Source organism: Camelus bactrianus, chromosome 2, assembly GCF_048773025.1.
Source record: "Camelus bactrianus isolate YW-2024 breed Bactrian camel chromosome 2, ASM4877302v1, whole genome shotgun sequence".
In the NCBI taxonomy this organism is placed as follows: Eukaryota; Metazoa; Chordata; class Mammalia; order Artiodactyla; family Camelidae; genus Camelus; species Camelus bactrianus.
The window spans coordinates 62,472,654-62,488,008 of record NC_133540.1 but is presented as its reverse complement, the minus strand read 5'-3'; the positions used below and the strand labels follow the sequence as shown (position 1 = coordinate 62,488,008).

The 15,355-nt window shown below is 41.0% G+C and overlaps 1 long non-coding RNA gene across 2 annotated transcripts; it reads right to left on the bottom strand.

Moving 5' to 3' along the window:
• Positions 1-7,932: 7,932 nt before the first annotated feature.
• On the bottom strand, positions 7,933-15,015 carry LOC141573612 (uncharacterized). 2 transcript variants are annotated; one of them, XR_012499487.1, is made up of 3 exons: positions 13,812-15,015; positions 11,037-13,277; positions 7,933-10,916 (listed from the first exon to the last, which is right to left on the bottom strand). It is a non-coding gene; the product is annotated as an uncharacterized LOC141573612 (long non-coding RNA). The 2 variants fall into 2 exon arrangements; XR_012499488.1 differs by having other exon boundaries at positions 7,933-12,814; positions 13,124-13,277.
• Between the last annotated feature and the right edge of the window lie 340 nt (positions 15,016-15,355).

Genomic DNA, 15,355 nt, shown 5'->3' with positions numbered 1-15,355 from the left:
TCTCATCTTTCAGGATGCCTCTTTAATTGGATCAGATGATCTGTTTCCAGTGGCTAAATATTATTTATTGGCAGTGTAAGTCAAAGCTGCTGATATATTACTCTTTTGGGGAGTGTTTGTTTTGGGAAAACTGCTCTCAAATTTTCTAAATGTGAATTTAAAAGTCTGTCAGTCTATGTGCCGATAACACAAAACAGATTGTAAATGTAACGGGATGCAATCAAGTCAAACAAATCCAAGGAAAGCGCCAGAAGGCTTAATATTAGGACTGCTCCTGTTCACAGGCTCTTGCTAATGACGGAACAATTGTTGGTGCTGATTTGTAGCTGGCGTTGATATGCAGACAGCGACACTTTCATCTAAAATCCCGCTCCAAATTTTTTTAATCCTGTCAGTGAATTTGCTGTGTCTGCAAAGAGCAACTCCAAAGAACCTTTCTAAATAATAAGAAATGGGAATAGGCCAGCAGCATCTTTTCATTCTGAATCCAGGGTATTCATTGAAATATACCATGATTTTTCTCTTTGTCATTGTTTTTTGTCATCTACTGGGATACCTGCCTCTGAACTCCTGGTGTGAATTTACAATAAACACGGCTTTAAAATCCTGAAATTGGTCAAGGATGGAGGGAGGTGGGCATTAAACTACGGAAGGGTATTTGCAAGATTCCAAACTCATCGAACGTTTCCTGCAGAAAATAAAAAAATGTAAATGTGCTCTGTCTGCTGCTCACGTTTACTGTGGGGACCAGGTTTTTTTTTTTTTTTTTTTTTAATCAAACAGCACCTGCCTCTCTATTCAGAGATGTCTGCGTGTGCGGATAAGTGCAAACAACAAAGGCTTCGACTGTGGCAGCGGCTGCATCATCTGCTGAGAACTTGCCATTCTGCGTCAGGTTCAGAGGCTGAGGTTTGGTGCAGGGAACGGAGCTTTCAATATCAGGTGAATAGATTTTTATAAGAGGTTGGGAAGCTTTAGGTCTTAGAAGGAAAATAGTGCTTTAAAAATAGCCACATTTCTTTTGTACTGCAATTATCAGTGCATGACAAGTCATTTTTCTATTCTGTTCCATGTGGGCAAAAGGAAATATCCTCTACCCATCTCTGTGGGCTAGACATTGTAAGAAGTCAAAGTGTCCCCGGATTTAATCAGTTTCTTGAGAATGTGCAGTTTACCTAAAAGACTGATCCTGAAACACCTCTTTTAAGGGAGGATGAACAAATGGTAACAAATTCATCAATTGGTCCAGGAAGTCAGCTGTCACATGTTCACTGTTTAAGCAGGTAATATTGATTAAATTGGTGGCATTTCCATAATTCCTACTGGAAAGAAGTTCACATTGTGTAAGTGACCAAACATCAGAAACACAAACAGGCTTGTTAAGAGTTGAAAAAATGATACGGGTATAAAGTGTAGAACAGTACCTTGAGTCGAGCTCAGCTTTGACATTGATGGTGTGACCCAGGCAGATCCCGTAATGCCTCTGAGATTCCATTTCCACTATAAAGTGGAAAGGGTCAAATGTTCCTTTAATTGTGAGAAGGAAATGGAAAAATGTTTGTGAAGAACTCTGCAAATGGTAAAACACCTTAAGAGCACCAGGAAAAAAAGGAGCCAGAGGAATGATAATACTAACAGTAATAATTATAAAATAATTGTAATATGATTAAACATAACAATGACTATTATTACTATTCAAAAGAGCAAATCTTGCCCAGAATTGGTAGATGGTACAGCTCACCTATGTTCTTATGCTCTGGACTGGAGGACAAGGAGACACACACATAATCCCATATGAAAAAATGAAGTCTGTCATGACTGAGGCGGACTCCAGATACATAAACATGAGTTCTTTGAAAGAAACTCTGCAGACCCTGAATTAAAGTCACATCTTTCGGAGACCCTTTTTCAAAAGCAAGGGGTGGGCTGACAGAGGATCCTCTTCACCTGAGAACTTGCAGGGTTTCAAATGATCTTGACCCACAGAACAGGGGTAAGGGAGGGGTGGTCACGTTAACTGGTGAAGGTCATGTTTCTCTCTCAATAAATCAGTTTCCCACGTGTTTATGTAGCCTACGTGAAGGTGCCAGTCAGTGGCAAGCATTCACTTTGTACCTCTGCTCCAAAACTGACAGCTTCCCATTTTTACTGGAACCGAAGATTTTTAAATAGCCTCCTAGAAAGCTGCAGGAATTATGGATCAAAAACTACCACATATTTTTGCTTCTGAAACTGACACCCCAGGAAAAAAAATACACTTATAACACTAGATGCACAAAGTATACAACTCCCACAGCCACTCTCCGGATGGTAAGTTTTGTGGTGAGAAGTTAAGGCAGCTAGTGATCACTTACGAAGAGTCTTAAGCCCTGCAGTTCCTCTCCTAAGATATGGAGAAAGACGTGACCAGCATAAGTAGGCTGCCAAGTGTTTCCCCTCCTTTGGTGGTTGTAGACTGTGTCTGTTTAGATAAGCTGGAACCACACTTCCCGGAATCTTCTTCCCTGTGTAGTCCTGGGTTAGTGCCCCGGAGACGTTTGCGTGCGATTTGGGAGGCCAAGGAAAGCAGCAGCCGTTATGCTCAGAAGATCGTGGTTGCTCAAGTCAGGGAAGGATAGACAAAGAAGTTCCAGTCTATCCTGCTCTCCGTGATCCGTGCCCAGCTCCCTCCCTGACTGCCTGCTTTGCTGACCAATATAACAACTCCAACTCCAGGCTAAGGCTGCCACCAGACCCTTCATGGTGAATTCACAGAGGCAATAGCCACAAAGAACCAGAAAGCTTCTGCAGACTTCTGCTCAGTGCCATTTCTGACGCCACGCTGGTGGCTGGACATGACTGATCTCCTGCAGGCTTTAATTTGTTCACCCCCTTGAGAGCTGGTTTAAGTCAGGTTCCTATATCAACACAGTACAAGTCGTTTGAAGGCATTTGGTGTAAGGGAAAAGCATGGGCTTCAAAGTCCTACAAATCTATGTACTCTTCCTAACTCTTTCCTTTTCTAGCTGTATAACCTGAATTTTCTTAAGCCTCCATTTCAACCTTCAGGAGAAGTAGTAAGAAATCCTACTTCTGGGAACTATATTAAATAGCTTATAATAACCTATAATGAAAAATTATCTATGTCTATATCTATATGTGAATCACTATGCTGTACACCAGAAACTAACACATTGTAAATCAACTATACTTTAATTTAAAAAAAAAAAGAAAAGAAGAAAAAAAAATAAATTGAAAAAAAATAAAATCCTGCCTTTGTCCTGTGTGAAGAAAACAGAAAGTTCTCCCATGAGAACTTTTAATCATAAGGTGGTCTTCATGTAAATTTGGGGCTCATGCATTCTACCCATATAAGCTGTAAAAACCCCAAGCTAGGAATTTAAAGTGGCTTATGATTGTGAATGCCTCTGAAGCATCTGGGAAGAGCAAATATAGAAACTTTCCAAAGGAAAACACCTTAGATCCAGAACACAGTTTTCCCAAATAAGTTTCCAAGAAATGTGAGCTCACAGTAAGAAGGGGGAAAAAATCACACAACACCCAAGAAAATAAGTTGTCATTAGCAAGAATCAGCCAAAACAGTAAAAAAAAAAAAAAAAAAAAAAAAAAAAAACCAGAATCTGGCCTGCAAAGATTGCAAATAATAAATTTGTAAACAAATGTTAATCAGTTGCATCCTTTGTGCCAGATTATCCTTGGTGCCTGGGATTGGACACATCAATGAGCAAGACCAAATTCTTGCCATTTTGGTGAGATTTATTATTAATGTTTAAAATGGAAAGACTGTCCCTTTAACTTTTTAAAAGAAATACTAGAGGATGTCAACATTACAGGCAGATTCAATAAACAAATAGAACTTGAAGAAATAAAAATAATAATCATCTTGAAAATTAAAAACTCAATGGATGGGATAAACCACGGGTTAAAAACAACTGAAGAGAGAACTCAAGCTTTTGTTCAGAATGCAGGACAAAGAGACAAAGGGATGGAGAAAATGAACGAGAGATAACAGAGCATGAAGAACAGATATATGTATGTCTATGGATGACTGAACTGTTGTGCTGTACACCAGAAACTGACACAACATTGTAAATGACCATACTTCAATTAAAAAAAAAAAAAGAGGGTCCAAAAAAAGAAAAAAAGAAAAGAAAGTTCTAACACATGCCCATTCAGTGTTTCAGGAGAAAATAGGGGTGGGGTAGGGGTGGGGTGGGGAGCAGTATTTCATGAGATGATGGCTAAGAGTTTTCCAGAAGTGAAAGGCCTCAATCCTCACACTCCAGAAACCCAACAACCTGCACCAATATTTTTTAAAATATATTTGACAACAAACAAAATTTAATGGCAACATATTTTATAACATTTGGTTTAACAAATGTATATTAAAAGATAGAATGAAATTTTAACTTTTATGAAGTCCTCTAAAAGGATGAGTTGGGGAGGGTATAGCTTAGTGGTAGAGCGCATGCTTGGCATGCATAAGGTTCCTGGGTTCAATCCCCAGTACCTGTTAAAAAATAAATATATCTAAATCCCCCCCCCAAAAAAATAAATAATATGGAAACATTAAAAAAAATAAGAGTGAGGCACTCAGGACACAAAATTTAAGAAGGGAAAATTTAGGGACATACGAGTTCAGGGCTGGCCCTTTCAGAAACCTGGCAGCGAGTGCTGCCTTCACTTTGTGCCCTGGTTCCCTTACTTGACTCACCCCAGTCCTGGCCCTTATAGACAAAGGTCTGCTTTTGTGACCTAATATTTGGAATTATCTAATTGAACATTAAAAAAATAATAAATTATTTTATGAAGTCATACATGGTTTTTTAATTATATTTAATTTATATTCAATGTAATGTAATGCACACTTTGTAATGTATAGTTCCTTGAATTTAACAGTGTAATTTCCCTCCACCATCAAGATACAGATATTTCCATCATCCCCAAAATTCCCTCATGCTCCTTTGCTGTTATCTGTCCCCAACTCTGGTCCTAGGAAACCACTGATTTACTTTCTGTCATTTTAGTTTAGATTTGACTTTTTATAATTTTCTATAAATGGTATCAGACAGTATTTACATTTTATGGGGAAGAGGTAATTAGGTTTCTTTATTTACTTTTAATGGCAGTACTGAGGATTGAACCCAGGATCTCATGCGTGCTAAGCACACACTCTACCCCTGAGCTATACCCTCCCCCCTTAAATTTTGTTTTTAAATAATAAGACAAAATTATCTAAAGCAACACTTCTTTGAAAATGTTGCATTAAAGATATGGGTTATCTTTATTTATAATAAGTAAAAAAGCTAAATGAGATGTATTTGTTGCTCTGCTTTTTTTTTTTTTTTTTTTTTACACTGGTTTTAGAAGTACTAGAGAGATTTTGGTGTGCTATATTTAAAATGTGATTAAATCAATGAAACCAGAATTTTAGGCAGGATGTCTTGAAGCAAATTAGAGCATTATTATCATTTTTATACTCTTAATTAACTCATATTTAACTTTAGTGTTCAGTTTGATTTTTGTCTTTATCAAAAGTCCCATCATGGATATATATTAAACTTAAAAGGTACTTGAGAATAAAAAAAAAATTAGCTCTATAGTAATCAAAATCAGCACAATGGCTAGAGGTATTCAACTGGGTGACCAAACTACAGTGATCTTATATCCAGTGACTGGTGTACATGGCCACTCAATACATTCTATAAGACCCTCAAAGGGTTCAGTTTTCAAAGAAAAAATAATCACATCATCATTTAGATATTTTTAAAACAGAAATTAGAGATTATTGACCTAATTTTTATACACCTCTGCATGGTTTTTTTTAATGGAGACATATTACATACAATAATCTTTATAAACTTACCAAATAATTTTTTAAACACACTAGAGGCCAAAATAGATGTCATTACCATTTTTAATGATGAGTCCCCTATGACAATTTTACAAACCTTCTAGGATTTTCAAACCATGAGTTGGGAAGGAAAAGTTAATCAGTGCTTACAGGCCACTCATGTGTCCCTAATTACTGCTTGTCCACCAAGTAAAATTGTCTCTTTCATCTGTCACCCTCTTTGAAGTCTCTGCATTATTTTACACCATTTATCAGACCTCTCCTTCTTCCTTATAACCCTCTCATTTTTTAATTAAGGCCAATATTATATTATTGCTTCTCCGCCTACCTGGTGGGTCCATCTCTGCTTCTTTACCAATTCCTCTTTCTTCTCCATGCTTGCAACAGGGCTAAACCCTCCACTTTTCTCCCCTACTTCATTCTTGCTTTCCTTTGCTTAATTTCCTTTGATCCTCAACTTGTTTCCCCAGTTCTACGCCATTTGGCAGGTCATGTTTCAGGGGGGACCCCTATCAGCTGGCTTCACTGAGTTAGACTAACTGGAGGCCCTGGAGGGAGAAAGGAGGCCCTGGCAGAGGTGCTGAGGAAGACAAGAGAATACAGGCTGGGAGAAGCCAGAGGATTGCTCACCCTGCCTCCCTCTGCCTTGGAGGCCATCTCTGATGTCTTGACTGGACCAGGACGGTTCAGCAGGGCTTCACTCACAGGTCTGCCAATTTGTTTTGCTTGTTCACAGGGTTCTCCTCCATGTGACCTCTCACCTCTCAGCAGACTAGAGTGGGCTTTTTCACAGCATGGTGGTCTAAAGCTTTCAAGAGAGCAAGACTGGAATTTCAAGGCCTTTTAAGACCTGTGGGTTCCAGAATTCACACAATGTCACATCCACCACATTCTATTGGTTAAAGCAAGTTACAAGGCCAACCCTTACTCAACAGGATAGAAAAATAGACGACTTCTTGATGAGAAGGGCAGCAATAATATATTGCAAAGGGCCTGGACACAAGGGAATGTCATTCACTGGGGACAGTTATTGTAACTATACACTTCATCCAGTCCCTCCAGGAACAGCACCCCATCCTAGCATGGCTTAGGATCCTAGCCACATGCTATTCCTAATCTCTGGGTTGCCCCCTACTTGTCTCCTAAGCTCCTTCATCACCTGCTTAATTGATTCTTTGCATCAGTTTGCTTCTGTCTTTTGTGTTCCTGGTTTGATCCTAAAAAGGCATCATCTTTCTTACTTTAACAGTGAATAACTCAAATCAAAATCCAACCTTGATCTCTCCTCCAAAAATCCAATCCTAAATTTCCATATTTCCACTTGGATTTCCTCTTCATCGCCTAAATCAGGCATATCCAAAAGTTAAGTTATCCTCTGCCCTAAACAATGACCATTGTCATTTTCTGGGTACTCTAGACCAGGGGTTGGATAACTGCAGTCGGTGGGCCAGGCCACCACCGCCAGTTGTGCTGGAACCCAGCTGTGCTCGTTTAGTTCTGTACTGTCTGTGGCTGCTTTCACACTACAGGGGCAGAACTGAGTAGTTGAAACCGAGACGACATGACCTGCAAAGTTAAAATTATTCACTATCTGGCTTTGTATGGAAAAATTTGCTAACCGTTTTTCTAAACCTCTGACTCCTCCTTTTTTCTTCTTCATATACAACAGGGAGTAAATGTTACCAGTCTCAATTCCGGCTGTCTTTATTTCTAAATTGTTTCAATATTCTCTTCTCTCTCCCTGTCTCCAAACTGCTCATCTCTTCTACATTTCTCAACTAAATTAATTGTTGCAAAATACCATTTTAATTGTCACTCACATGCAGTTCCCCAGTGACTTCTTTTATGTATCTGATAACTACAAATTCACATTCTTCTACCAAGTTATGTCAATTTACCCAACAAAACTGAATTTGCACTTTTCCCAAACCATCTTCTCCAATCTAGTGCTTCTTCTCTTACTTGATTTCAGAGCCTATGAATGTAGGAATTCTGTCTCATTGCTTCATAGCTCTAGCACCAAGCACAGTGTCTGGCATATGGTGACCAGGGAGTATGTATTGAATGACTGTTTCCCCTTCTGTTATTTTATTTATACACTTTTTCTACCTAAGATGCCGTCTCCAGTCTTTTCTATCTATCTAAACTATTTTCTCTAGCCTCAGCTTCTTTCCAAACTGTCCTAATCTTAGTATCTCTTTCCTCATTCAAACTCTGTGACACCAAAAGTCCGTATCATCTGTCCACCCACCACCCCATTACACAACTGCATGAGGAATTAGCTGCAATATTGATTCTTGAGACAGTAAGAACATGCCATGTGTTTAAACATGCGTAGTTTGTAACATCCTTTCACGTACTCATAGTTGTCCTCCGAGATATTTCTTACTGTCCCTGATTAGTGCCTTGTCCAAAATTACAAAGCTAGTAACTACTAAGAGCCAGAGCAATAGTTGTTTCTAACTAACAGAAATTCTAAGGCCAAGACTCTGAATTAATAAGGCTTTCCAGGAAATGTCAAATGAGTCATGTAAGATAAGATTTTGTACTAAAAATTTTATTGTAAACAGAGAGGTAAAATTATTCAAATAGAGAGAAGAAAGAGTTGGGAAAAAGAAATAGAAAACGCTTATTCATAGGTTTTTACTCAAAAGAGAAAAAGTTCTCTTATACAGAATCTAAAAATTACAACTTGTCCTTTCGATGTTTGTGAACAAAATTCTGAAGTCAATACAGACATCCTTAGAAATTAACTCTTGAAACGTTTGTATGCTGGAGCAATTTTGTACCAGCTTGAGAGGGCAGATTGTTAAATATTTAGGAATTTCACAATCCAAGTGTTAACTCATTGGTAGCTTGAAATTACCCATTGTTTGAATACTTACATGGAAATTGGTAAATGACACAAATCAAGACTTTTTAAAAAGTTTCCCAGCACACCACTGGATGCATGCATACATTCATAAAAGGAGAGGAAAAGTGAGACAGAGAACAATAATAATCACAATAGTAATATTAATAATTTATTAAAAGATACATTAGTTTAGAATTTACCATGTTCCAAGCCACTCTCTAAGCACTTCACATATATTCAGTGGTATCCTGAAGCCGCCTCATACCAGCTGGCAGAAGCTTATGTGTTGCTCTGTGTCATTTATTTTGCTATTCGTTGCTTCTAGAGTATTTTTGTCTCACATATTGAATTATCTGTTTTTGACTGGGTCTTCTTTATATTGTCTAGTTCCTTGTTAAAATGATCTGTGTTTAGATCAATTCTTTCCTCTAATTTAGGTGGCATTTTTATTACCAATATCTTGAATTCTTTGGTAAATTGTTTATTTCTGTTTCATTATTTACTTTTTCAGTTTTCTCTTACTCTTTCAATTGAGAGTAGGTCCTCTGCCTTTCATTTTACGTAACTTTCTCTGTCTCTATGAATTTAGGTGAAACAGTTCCCTGTTCTTACTGTGGTCTTGAGAGGGTGTTCTTATGTGGGGACATCCTTATGTAGACTGTGTATGCCCAGTGCCTTTGGTGGGAAAGCTGAATTTAATGTGGATGCCAGTCATGTCTTTCCTCGGGGTGTGCTGGCAGCTATCGCCCTGGTGGGGGATGTGGCTGGTAATGGAGGAACTAGAGCCTGCACAGTGTGTGAGGCAGGACTTCTTCTCTGCTCAGTGGTCATCACCACCTTGTCTGGGGCAGGATCTGCTCCCACATCACTAGATCTGAGGCCCTGAGGGTCAGGCTCAGCTGGCTGTGTTCCCTTCTCCCTGCTCTAGGGCCTTAGCCCCAAAGGAGGGGAGGCTGAAGCAAGGGGGGCCCGTGTGATTACAGAAGTTCAGTGCTCTGCCTCTGTAGGCATCTGTGGCTCCACTCAGGTGCTGCCCATGGTCACATCTTTCCCCTGCTGTGGCCACCTCAGGTCTAGTGCTGGCCTGTGGCTAGGGTTGAGTGGGGAAGGAGTGTTCACTCAGGCTGGGCTGGGGCATGCAGCAAGGCTGTCCTGGGAATTCTGGCACCTGCACTGCTGTCAGAGCTCTGGGCTGCTTCTGGGAAGCCTCTTGAGTAAGCACCAACGATGGCCACCACCACTCCACCTGGGTTAGACCCCAGGGCCCCAGGCTGCCTCAGCATCCATACATCAAATCCTTTTCCAGGTCCTGGCTGCCCTAGCTCCAGTGCCAAGCTGTGGGTGGAGTGAGCAGTGCCAGGGCATTCACTCTGCTTGGACTGGGCAGTGCAGCAAGGTGGCAGCAGCTGGGGCAGACCTCTCTCCACCCTGCCTGGGGCACGCCAGCACCATGCTCTCCTCAAGTAGAGTCTAGGCTTCTCCAGCCTTTCTGTCTGTCCCAGTGGTTCTCCAAGCAGCCAAAGGGGCTTGACCCCTACCCATAGGGCCCCAAGACTGGGACCCCCGGCTTGTGACTTGGCCACTCACTCCCCAGGGTAAGTGTCCACCCCTGCAATCTCCCTTTTTCTCTCAATCTCCCTCCCAGGGACACAGTTCCCAGTCTGAAGCTTTTCTTCCCATCCTACCCAATTATGTAAGTATCTTTCTTACAGACTTGGTTGTACAGGAGTCCGTCTCCCATTTGCCAGTTGGTTTTCTCTGAGAATTATTCCACATGTAGTTTTTTTGTTTTGGTTTGGTTTTTTTGTTTGTTTGTTTGTTTGTTTGTTTGTTTGTTTGTTTTGTAAGGGGCCAGACAAGGAGTCCAAGGGAGCCAGTGCTCAAAACATTCCCTTGATAGGCTCGAGGGAGGCATTTTATAGGCAAAATTTACGTGGAGGGTGGCAGGGTGTGTAATCCTCCTCTAACTGGTTCGTGTTGAGGTAACAGGGTAGTGTTTCAGGAATCTCAATCATCATCCTTCTTCTGGTCTGCAGATGTAGTTTTGATGTGTCTGTTGAGGGAGATGAGTTCCATGTCCTCTTACTCTGCCATCTTGATCTCCCCTTCTCCAGCACATCATTGGTCTTAAGCCAGACTTCTACAATTCAGAAAAGTCACTATTGGTCTCCTAATGTATTAATCAGTGTCTTTTCATCAATAGGCAACCTATGCTTGAGCAGAAGAAAGGGAATGAAAAATATGCGATTGCACAAAGTAAGGAAAGATTTGACTGCAGTACAACTGGTCTGTGACAATAGAAAGCCTAGGAACGAATCACTTACTCACCTTCCCTCCACCATAGGAACTTCTGGGAAGTTGGCTGCATATTCTTCCACTCACCATGCTGTCTCCATCATTCTTGCCCTCTCCATGAAAACAGAATCATGAACACTTCAAACGTTTCACGTTAGCTTCTTGAGAATCACTGACCATTTCTGATCAGACAACATACTTAGTCATCAGTAAGTCGGTATTTCCTAAATCCAGACAATCATCTATAAAATATGACCTTTAGCAGATTTAAAGGAATATGCCAGTGCTAATGAAGTAGGAAAAAGTGTGGGACAAGAGAGAGAGAGCAAGAATAAGAGAAATTAAGAATGGCACCTAGGATGGGGTGAGTTCTGTAAGGGTTAAGTTTCTCCTATATTAATAGGGTTCCCTTGAAGCTTTGAAATGACAACGCAGAGCCTGTGTTTGCCATTCCTCCTTCCCTTGCTAACAATTCTTGGTGTATCTCTGAGCATAATCTGGGCAAGTGCCCAAAAAGCAAATTACAGCAGATTCTTCTGTCATATGTCCACAAAAGGAAAAAAATCCTATACTTCTAGTGCTCAGAAGCAAAAGTTAATTTTTAATTCCAGTTTATGCTCCCCTTAGGGGAAGAGCTGTCCAATGAATTGGACAATTTTCAAAATTTGCTAGCAGAAATAAAAATCCAAAAACTTGGAGGAAAATGAACACTATAACAAATGGTAAGTTTTTTGTCATAAACAACAGCACTGGGTCTTGAGAGTAGCAGAGGGAGGTGTACAGCTTAATTAGGACGCATCCTCCCAGAATACCAGTGGCCTCCCAAATGCTCTGCTTAGTTTGCCACGGGCCATTGTCTTTCTCCATAAATTTCAATTAGCATCTGTAGCCACTCTCCTAGAAATAAAGACTTTAGCTCTATGCCTCATTTTGAACATCCACTGGTCTTGAGCTAAATTTAAAAGATGAATGGAGTATTACTTAAAAGTTGATATCTTCATGCAACATCACTTCAGCAATAAAACTAAAACCCCTTGAACAAAATTCTGCTGTATAGCCAAGAGGGCCATGGTTAGGTTCCAGCTTGATAAAATCATCTACCCTTTGTAACTTTAAACACCTTCAGGGCTTCTGTCAAGGTGATACTGTGATCTATACAACACTGAGGATGAAGTGATGAACAATAAAACCTCGAGCTGTCTTGTAGGTCTGGGAGGGGGCGATAGAGTCCCAGGGTATGTGTCATGGTCTTGCTCCACTTGAGGGAGAGGGAGTCCTTTTTCCTCTCTGACATCAAACAAGAAGCAACTCTTCTGTCCCAAAGGAGTTTTTTAATTTCCATCCGAAGAAAAGTGATTCCACTGAGAAAATTCAGCAGCCAGTGAGATTACCAAACCAGAAGCACATGTGTTAGGGAGCAGAGTGCTGTCCATGGTTAACAAGTCAGTTTCTTTGCTATACCTGGGCCATCTAACAGTACCTGCAGGGACAGTGGGTCCTGCAGGGAGGGGTGCAGTTGGGAGGAGTAATCTTGTTATTACACAGTCACAAGTCTGCAAAGCCCCAGAGATCATGCAGACCTTCTTTTCCATTTCCATCTATAGGCATTGTCGCCACTGAAGTGCCAACAGCCTCTTGTCGTGCTTGGTCCCCCCAAAGACTGTACATCTTGCAGACTTCAGTTAAGACTGAGCACCTGGAATGTGATGGTTTTGGTGTGTTATTACGCTCTTGTGGGGGTGGGAGAGAGAATAAATGGGGATCTGGCAGAAGAAAATCCCATCCTGTCAACCTAGGGAAGATAGAACTACCTAGAGGAGGCAAAGAGTGCTCGTCAGAAGAAGGTTCTGCTTCATTTTTATCTTCCCTGCCCATTTAAAGATTTAACCAACTCAATAATGTCCCTTGGGGAAGGGTGTAGCTCAGTGGTAGAGTGCGTTCTTAGCATGCATGAGATGCCTCGGTTAATAAATAAACAAACAAGCCTAATTGCCTCCCTCTCCCCAACCAAAAAAAAAAAAAAAAAATCCCCAAATAATGTCCTGGAAGCAAGAAGCAAGCATCTCAGCCATACGAGATAATAGAATATCTCACAAGAATAACAGGCCAACAGTGTTCACCTGACAAGTATGTGCCAGACTTCCACGTGGTCCTGAGATGTGAGCTGCCGTGGATGGCCCATATGTCCGCGTGAACAGTCCCAGCATCTTCCAGAAGCCCTCTTGTGTATTAACTAATCAGCTTTGAATCTGGTACTTGATGGCACCTAGGATCCTAAAAGTATATTGTATCATGTGCTGAAGGATTAATGCCTTCCTCATTGAATGTTCAGAAATAAAGGAAAAGTAACTATGATCTCAGAAACTGAGGGAAGCTCCAGAGATGCTCCAGGAGTTCTGGACTCGAGAGAAACAGACCAGCCCATTTGTTCTGTCAGAAGCAGGGCAGGAGCTGATCTTTTTGTAAGTGCACTGAGAATTGTTAGAAAAGGAAGATGAGACCAAAAAGGAAGGTCACAGTTACTCTTCAAGTGGTGGTGGTGGCCTCAACGAATCAGTAAACAGTTTGAGGAACCCAATGTAATTTATGACTAAGAATCATAAAAATCTGTGATAGATAGAAATATAAATGTAGATCTAGACACACACACACACACACACACACACACACACACACACACACACGGCCTGATACAGGTAGAACTGGGGCAGAAGAATGACCGCTGTCATCAACAACTGGTTAACAATCAATATCCACTACTCTTTCTCCTTCGGTTTCACGTGCAGGGTAAAAGAAAGAAATATTCACCTGTCAGTGCTGTGTTTCCATCAGTGATACCATCTTTGATCTTCATTCCAAAAGACCACAAGAGTGAGCATCATAATCATAAAACAATGCCATCGGATTTTATGAAATTTAAAATAGTTTCCTATGTGTTGCATAATCTCATAAAAAGCCCTGTGAGAAAAGCAGGTGATCAGGGCAGACCTGGTAGTGTTAAGAAGAGTAAGAATGGAAAAGAAAGGGAGGGGCAAAAGGGAGAAAGGGGAGGAAAAGGGAAAGGAGGGAAGTAAGGGGGAAGCCGCCTCCCCAGCTTTTCCTGTAATTGGATGTCAGTCTGAATCCGAATAATATCTCCTGCTGTCTCCTAACGAGTATTCTGAAGATTAAGATCCACATATTTCTTGGGACTCCTCAGTAATAATTACTCTTTATATTATAAGTAGTGGCATCATCGTCACCAATCTTACCTATAAAATTTCTTATAAGCTCACAACTAAGGTTGGGGAGCTTCAGGGAAAAAACAACAGGAAGAGCACAGTAAAGCACAAAGTCAAAGAAGTTAGGAAAGGAAAAAAGCAACAAGCACTAACTTTCCCTACGGCCTCATAATCTCTCTCCGCGGGGCACTCTGTAGCCAAGCAGTAAGCTTACGTGATGAACGGGGTGTGTAAAGAGACCCGGAGACCAGTCCAGGGAAGGGAAATCCCTCCCCTTTTGTCCTCAGTTCAACTCCCAAGATCCCCAGCCTCCCCGTGTGAGTCACACTGCAATTGCCCACGATACGCATCTGCCCGGATGCCCTCTGCTTCAGCGGGGAATTTCAAGCTCCCGCCTGCCTGTAATAAGGGGGAAAATCAGCGCAGCAATGTGACCGGATGCTGAAAAGCTGGCAGCCAGAGAAAACAGTAGTGCATTTGGCTAATTTCCTTTCGCAGGGCTTTTTACTGTAAAGAAAATTGGCCTCCATGGAGTAAGAGAAATTCAACTTTTGCCTCCCTTTCTTGAATCTGATCTCTTTGTTTCCATTTTAATAGGTCGTGGGAAGTTTCCTGTGAATATGTAAACAAGCTTTGTGTTTATTTTAATCACTTTTTCCTCCTGTTTCCAGGCTCCGGACAACACCCCTGGCCCTCACTTGAATCCTGGTGGTTAGAGTAGAACACAAACGAGTTGTAACCCAAGTCTGTCCTTTTGTAAGAGGAAGTGGTGAGATCAGTACAAGGATGGCATTTCCTAAAGCAGCTGAATCTCCCATAAATAGGCTCAAGAACTAACTCCTCTACAAAAATTAGAGTAACTAGTCAAATTAGTCTTTAAGAAAGAAGCGAAATCTGCGAGGTGACTAATTCCCAGCTTCTGAATACCCACCTGAGAAGGAATCTCTCCCCTTCTTGTTCATCCTGAACATGGCACCTCCACTTCACGTCTCAGGGAAGCACAGTCATTGTTTCTGCTCCCTCTCAGCTGATTCACTAACCCGCCGTGCCCTGGCTTCTGCCCTTACCACCTTACTGAAACTTACAAACACAGTGGTTGAAGCGACCTGTGTATTGATAAACACAGTGAAT